Below are 8,297 nucleotides of genomic sequence, written 5' to 3' on the forward strand. Positions count from 1 at the left end.
TATTTTTATTTTGTTTGATAAGGAGATGAGTTTATTTAGAACTAGTCAGTCAATAATTTGGTCCATAATGCATATATAAGTTTGATTGCAAAAATTGGGCGAATAGAACTTTATAAAAAAAGAAAAACATAAAATATATTTTAAAGGGTCTTGAAATAATGTTAGTCTTCATAAGTACGAGTATAAACAGTTTGAGTGCGAGCGATACGTTTCGAAAGCAGGGCATATATCTGGAAATGATTGGGTCACCATACACATAAAAACAAAACAACAAAAAACTCCATGGTTTTAGTGCGCAAGCGAGTTATACCGGCTGAGCGACCGCCGCTTGTCTGCGAAGTTAGTGCCAACTTTTGCGGATAGAGGTTGTGACGTGGTCAACTCAACGGATCCCTACGGCCGTTAATCTCGGTTTTCTAGACCGGACACCATACACATACATTGAGGAAAAAACTATGATTTTCTTCTGAATAGGTCAGCAATGTATGTTCGTACACATAATATTATATATTTCAGGACAACGCAGTCACCATGGTTGTACATCGTTTCTGAATTTCATTTTAAAAAGAAAAAAACTATCCATTTCAGATGTACGTATATACAGTCTAGCGAATACACGTCACTACCCATTACCGCCTATTCGTGCTTTACACTTAGCCAACTCTTGTAAATGGGTTTCAGAATTAGGGTGATGTTAAATTTGGACTCATGAGTTGCGACGATTTTCAGGAGGAAGTCGAGTAGAAGGGAAACAAAATTAGATGCTTGAAGTGAAAACATTAACAGAATGCACGTATTCTGCTCCACTTTCTGTCATAATATAAAGTATAAGTTTATGGCTAACAAAAATAAATGTTGTAATTTATATACTGCAGCTGTTATTTCTATCAATCGAAGCATACAGAGGGATGGATGAAAGAACGGATCATTGGATGCGCTATTGATAGGTTAGAGCGCAGACATTTGTGCTCAGAACAGCTTAACATATGCACATTAAACAATGTCGTAATACCAAAACAGATGTTCACTTAATTCTATTGCTGTCTTAGAAAGATATTCATCTGTGATTCTGTTGAAAATTATGTGTCTTTCTATCCTTTTTCTAAGAAACTCGTTGCTATTAGACGCTTGTGCGTACATCATTAGGATGAATTTATTTGTTTATAAGGGTGTAAAGCGTGGTGTTTCACCCCAAGGGAGATCATAAACTAAATTAACCAGTCTTTCTACGCAGTGGGCACTGAGTTAAAAGGCAAACGGAACATGAAACGAAATCATATCCCTCTAGTGCCAAGGCTGGAGAATGCATGACTTTTTTACATTGTCCTTGGTGCTGTTGTGCACATACTTATAAATTTAAAAAAACCTTCCGTAGCATGTAGTCCGCAAGCGAACTATACCGACCGAGCAAGCGACCGCCTCTTGTCGGCGAAGTTAGTAGCGGATAGAGGGTGTCGCGTGGTCAGCGCAACGGATCCCTACGATCTCGGTTTTCTAGACCGGAGCCGCTGTTTCCTTGAAAGAACTCCTCAGTTATCCTCACGAGGCTGAGTGGAACCCGTTCCAGACCCACTACTTCCCAGAAAATCTGGTGGCGCCGGGAATCGAACCCGGAGCCTCTGGGTCTGCAGCCAGTAACTCTGACCACTAGGCCACAGAGGCGGTCAAAACAATTCGCATTTTTAATGCATTTATTTATATTTTTATATGCAACACGACAGATACAAAACTATAATACTGCCCTGTCTGATGTTTTAATTAGGACAAAACATAAGAGTTTGAAAGACAAGAAGAAGGGAAAGTAATTAAATATAAATGAAGAAAATTGAATGTCTTGAACGGAGGAATGAGACGTAATTAAACTTCATAATGAAGTGGGAGTGGTCCATTAACGTCACATCAGTACATAGGCTTGACACCGCTCTCTGAACGCAGAGACGCGTTTATTTTTAGGCGGCTTTGGACGTGTTTGACGTAGTAGAGACATTTCATTTTTGCAAACATGAACGCAGAATAAGAGGCAATACATGCTGTAATTTCAGAACAGAGGCAAAGTGAGGATACCAAGGATTCAGTTTTATGGAATCTGTAGCAGAATTAGAAACATTCTGCTATTCATTGCTTTAATCCACAGATATATAGCATATGCTACAGAAATATTCTGTAGCCTGTTTCAGCTTCATTTTTGGTAATATGATCTTCCAGTTCTTTGTATAAATCGCTCAAGATGTTCGGCCTGTAAAGAATTTTGCTTTCTGACGTGAATCACGCTTATATTTTGCAGTGCTTTTACTCTCTTTCTGTGTCATCTGCCAAGAACTGTCCATGTTCCAGTATCAGCAGAACAGGAGTGGGAGCGGACTAGTGATGTTTGCCTGACTGCCGACACCCGCGGGTTGACCCGTCTCAACCTTCATTTCGCGGCCGTGCAGCAGCAGCAGCAATACCGACAGCAGTATGTCTGGCCAACAGCCACCCCCACAGCCCCCTAACAGAATGGGCTGGGGTCGAATGCCACCGTCCCCTTCACCGGTGCCGTTTCGCCCAGCTTCACCATACGCACCCTCGCCACCACCGATGTCAGCGCGAAGGCTTCCGGGTTCTCCAGTGTCTCCAATGCCAATGTCTCCGATGTCACCCATGTTCGGATGCCCTTCCCCCGCTAGACTGCCTCCTCGAATGGCCGCCCCCGGAGCGCCGTACATTCCGTGCCCGCGGCCACGGTGGCCCTCTCCTTTGCCACCTGGAGTACCGCTCCCACCAGGACCGCGTCCCTACCGACTTACACCTGTGCAGGTAAGGGATCACTGATGAGTAGCCTACACAGCTTCTGAGTGTGAAACGTGTAATCTTGCTCAAATGTGATAACAGAAATCGAAGTTGATCTTGGCTCTGTCAGAACTCCTGTATAAAACTTGATCTCTGATGTTGATACAATAGCAGAGATTGAAAATGATGGACAGTCATGTCGTGAGAAATATATTTGGCCCAAAGAAAGGTGGAAAAAATAGGAGAATAGAGAGAATTTCGTAGAAAAGGGCTTCATAAATTGTACCCATCACCTGATGTTGTGAGGGTATTAAGCAACACAAATAGAAGACAGACAGGTCATGTAACACTCAGGAGAAACAAAGAAAAAGATAATTCTAAAACTGACTTTGTTTCAAAAAGACGGAAAATTATTAGGGAATTAGTATAATTACAGAACTTCATGCAGTGCTGTATACGTCATGGAATTTAACATTTACAGAACTAATTTCATGAAACGTTTATGTGGCATAACACGATTTTCTTTCTCTGTGTACAAAGTTTTGGAATCTCGCCCGTGCATGAAGAAGAGTCCGGGTAGGCCTTAATCGACTAGGAAAAAAGGTTAAAAAATTCGCTGCATAAGTGAACAATTTATGCCCCATGTCGTTTCTTGAACACGGTATAATAAATGTAGCAAAATGTGGTTGACAGCAATAGCGGAGCTGACCACAGAAATCAGTTTAAGTGTATCAATGAGCTCGCAGCATTGGGCAACAATCCCACTTCAATATAATACGTATATGTGTTCATTGTACGAAGTTCTAAAAATTGAAGCACAGTGCGGTGACTTCAGCCCTCTGTCCACATGTTTCATCTCGGAGACCAGTTGTTAGTTTTCAATGAAATGTTGTACTCTGGTTCAACAATAAAAGGTGCGAGACAGATTTATGTTTTGCAGTGCTAAAGGGGGAATTTAAATTTTATTTTCTTAAAAGAATACTAGACCGCCTCTGTGGTCTAGTGGTCAGAGTTCCTGGCTACAGATATTGAGGTCCCGGGTTCGATTCCCGGCGCTACCAGATTTTCTGAGAAATAATGGGTCTGGAACGGGGTCCACTCAGCCTCGTGAGGATCGTTGAGGATCTGTTTCCAGGAAATAGCGGCTCAGGTCTAGAAAACCGAGATAACGACAATGACAACCTCTATCCGCAAAAGTTGGTACTAACTTCGCCGAAAAGCGGCGGTCGGTCGCTCGGTATAGTTCGCTTGCGGACTACAGGCCACGGAGGAGTTTTAAAAGCACTACTCTTCGCAAAAAAATGTATAGCGAATTATAGGTCTCATTTATTTCAAATGTCTTTCAGTATGCTGCATGTTTAGCGAATTTCAAGAGATAAAACGTTGTGACTCAGTGTAAAGTGAAGTATGATGTGCGATTATCCACGTATATTTGCTGGAAGTAAACATGGAGGTCAATGAGGTATTTTGCAGGGAACAGATTTGGAAATTCTGTATTTTCCAATGTAGCACCTTCCACCCTTACGTTTCGTTTTCGTGGGTTGAGTTACAGTAACACGACTGTCGTTGTACCCAAGGTGCAACGGATCTAATCCTGAAATTTCGCACGTGTGATGCTTTCTCAGAGTCCGACGCCCATCGTGTGCCCGTCTCCAGAATACTTCTACTCCCCATATCCAGAGCCAGAATACATTGGGGTACCACTGGAGCCTCCAGGCCCTCCGACAGAGTACGAAGATGCAACGCAAGCTGGTCTTTCCACAGCTGCCATCATCGCCAGTCAGTCACAGGACTACGTGGACGAGAAGCTGGCGGAGTACCAGGCCACCATCCAACAACTGCAAGGTAGGGAACGATCTTCCAATTAACTTTTAGGAACAAAGCAGTCTTTTGGGATGTGGCACCGTGTAGATATGGTGTTTTTATTCTTTTTTTCTACTGCCCTGAAGATGAAGGCGATAGGTTCATCAGAAACGTCGGTTAACACAATATCTACACGGCGCCACATTCCAGAAGGCTGCTTTATTCATAGTCACCGCCGAGAAAACCACAAATCTTAAAACTTTTATGAATATTCGTGACCACATGCTGCTGTCGCCGCATTCCCTCTTCAGTCAGAGTCCAGATATTTGAGCTCCACTGATGGAACCAGTCTCTACAGCAAAACTTGTATTCGTGCTTAGAGCATCAAATGTTACTGGTTCCACCGTCCCACGTGCAACACGTCTTTCTATAAAACTTATTAAAGGTTATTCAATTTAAAAGTTTTGCACATCACCTAACTTTTTAACTTTTTAAAAGTTTTCCACTATATGTTTCGCCCAAGAAGAAGGTTGTAAGGTATGTCGCCCAAAAAATTATGCCTCCCCAGAAGGCCTCTTAGTTTACCTCTCCACTGTCCCTGGGTATTAAAGGTACGTAGATCTATATAAACGTTTGATATTAATGTTTTTTATGTTCTGTGTTAGTCAGATGAAAGGTAAAAGGTAAAGCTATCCATGTAACAGGCCGTGGAGGCCCATATGGTTGTGAGACGTCGAGGCTCGCATATTTTCCAGACAATCGGTTCGCAGGTGGTAGTGAAGTCGTCAGCCTTACACGCCGACCGCCCTTTACCTCCCAGGAAGATTCCTGGTACTCAGTTATGTTAAGAGGCTCAGTCCATCCCAGAACCATAGTGCGGCTGGAAGGATTAGGTCAATTGAAAAAAAAAATCCAGTGACCTCATCGGGAATAGAATCCGCGACCATCTGGCTTGTAGCATAGTTTCTAAAGCAACTATGCTACTGAGTCCCCCCCCCCCCGTGTTAGTCAGATACAAAATGTATTGTATAAATTTTGTTATTTTGGAAGCTTGAGTCGGAATATGATGTGCATTTTTTGTACATATTCTCAGCTTGTTGATTTAGGAAGCTTTTGTGGTACAGAGGTGTAGCCACTGTCGGTTCTGTACGTATAAAAACCGCACGCGTGAGCCAGAGCTGAAGTAGACTATATTCTTTAAGTTTACCTTTCGACGTTTACTTTTACTGAATTTCAGTTTGTTTAAATGTAAAAAAAAATAGGTTTTGTAAATCTTTTTATGTTTGAGTCACTGTACGGACCCATACAAAGAAATATAAGTATTTCTTCACTGATTTGCTGATGTGATTCGAGAATCATTTTGAAACGATCTGTATCACTATTTAATTCTTTTGTATTCAAGCGTAAAAATTGAATATTTTTTTAAAAATAATTTTAAGGTCAAGATCTCATAGCGAAATTTGGAGTGTTCGGATACAAACCAGACGCCTCACTGTCGAAGACAGTAAGCTGGAAGTATGTCTCTGATAGGAGCATACGAAACATGAAGCGAATATGTGTGAACTCTGCAATACTCTAGTACTGGGGTTTCGAGGTTGTAACTTAGGGAGCAGAATCAGAAGAAGACTCTTCTCATCTTCAGGATACAGTATTTCGTGGTGTGATTAAGCTGAGGCAGCTAAAATTCTATCGTGAATGAGCGCCAACACGACCTAGGCCGAACATTTTGAGCTTTAGGTAATGTAATTAACTGAAATATTGTATCGCGATATATATGTTACATATAAAATCGAAAGAAAGATCTTTGTTTACAAGAATTATATATAATAACTATTATATCGGGCAGTGATGTCTGAGGTGTATCTAGCATATTACGTGACCTTTTGAGGGCTGACTACTTCTGTCTTCAGACGGCTGGTTGTGATTATACTGATATTTTAATTTTTTTTAAGAAAAATGTCAACGCTTGGGCCACACTGTTGGTCAAGTGGGTAGCATAGTATTCAGTAGTCTCGTGTTAGATCCCCAGATAATGTTAATGAAGGAAACGTTACTAGACCAACGACAAGTACGTCATCAAGCAGTAAACATTGAAGCAAGCACGCCGTGTCTACTCAGACATTCAGGGATATAGGCCTATTGCACGAATTAGAATAGGTTCTATGTTTCTAATTTCACTACAAATTACACTTAAACGTTTTTAATTTGTTAACTAAGTTCAATTACTTTGCGATACACCTAAGCGTATTTAAAATCGTTATATTTTAAAATAATTAATTATCATAAAGTAGAAACATTTGCATGATTAATTGGATATGGGTGCCGGTCACGGTAACCGAGCGGTCTAAGGCGTATACTGACTTCGCTCGCTCGGAAGCCGGGATCCTGGTTTCGAATCCCACACAAGGCATGGATTTTTGGTATGTGTATGTGTTTATCCTGTGTTTAAGTAGACGCCTTGCGACGAGCTGATCACTCCTCCAAGGAGCCCTACCTTCTGTAAAATGATCATGAAACTAAAAATCAGAGGCCTGGGTCCAAGGGGGCTGTAGAGACAGTGAAATAGAAACTGGATATGGGGGTCTTCTGGTTCTTTTTCCTAAAGCAAAAATTGAGAGTTGAAATGCATTTAACACATCAGATGATATACTCATGTTGTCAAATCGGTCACTGCACTCGCTTATAAGAATTGATGATGGACGTGTTTGGTTGAGGGCCAACGGCATGTCCTTTGAGGTGATGGACTTACTAGCCAGCCACTGCACCCCAGTACCAAAATATCGGAATCCCAAGAAGTGTAATGTGAGACAATTACTTCGCAATTCACAGACCTTCTACGGCCTCGGCTTCCTGTCATCTCGGAAAATAAAGTATTTATTTGTTAGTTGTAATGATTAAAAATTCCTCTTAGTCGAGACTACATTGCTCAGTGAACGAGACCTCAGATTGACTTCATCATTTCTGTCGGAAAGGAAATGACTAATTGTTGAGCCATTGGTCACTGAAGATATTGTCACGTGTCAGTGTCTAGACACGGCCTTTGGATTGATATTTCGATTTACTGAACACTCACGACTCGTAACTACAAACAGTTATAACACTTTCACTAATCTACACACTCTACAAATCACTGCTGCAAACGCCACGTATACCTTGTCTTCACTAGTCGTTGCTTGGTAACGGCGACTAACAATGCAACTCAAGGCTCTCTCGACTGTCGGTCAGTTGGTAGGGTTAATTGCTGATGGTCCTCGCCAGCACAGTCACTCTTGGTTCCCAGGCCCGTGGAACTCATGACCATATTTTGCTGTCTCACGACTCTGGAAATCATTTACGTTTGACTCAGACACTCCGGCTGTCTGTTGCGTGTTTATTCGTTGCCGCGGGAACATATTTATCGCGTTGTTGCTTAGTAATTGCCTCTTTTTTGTTTCACTATTGGGGCTTGCAGCCGTCATGTCACAGTATGTAATCCGTCACTACTAAAGAAATTTGCAAGCTTCATTCGAATTCTCCAGTAATATTCCGTAGCGTGCTATTTTTATACGTGTTGTGAGAGGTTGTCAGCCTCACGCCCAGACTCAAGCAGAAGGGTCGCCCATTGCCATCATTTCTCGACTGCTTATTTAACGTGTTCGTAGCTACCCAGTGTTTGGATTCGGGGAATTCTTGTTGCCATTCAGCTCAGTCTGTTGTCCTTTTGTTTCCTGTATAAAAAGATTAAC

The sequence above is a fragment of the Cryptotermes secundus genome, unplaced genomic scaffold, assembly GCF_002891405.2.
Source record: "Cryptotermes secundus unplaced genomic scaffold, Csec_1.0 scaffold22, whole genome shotgun sequence".
Taxonomy (NCBI): domain Eukaryota; kingdom Metazoa; phylum Arthropoda; class Insecta; order Blattodea; family Kalotermitidae; genus Cryptotermes; species Cryptotermes secundus.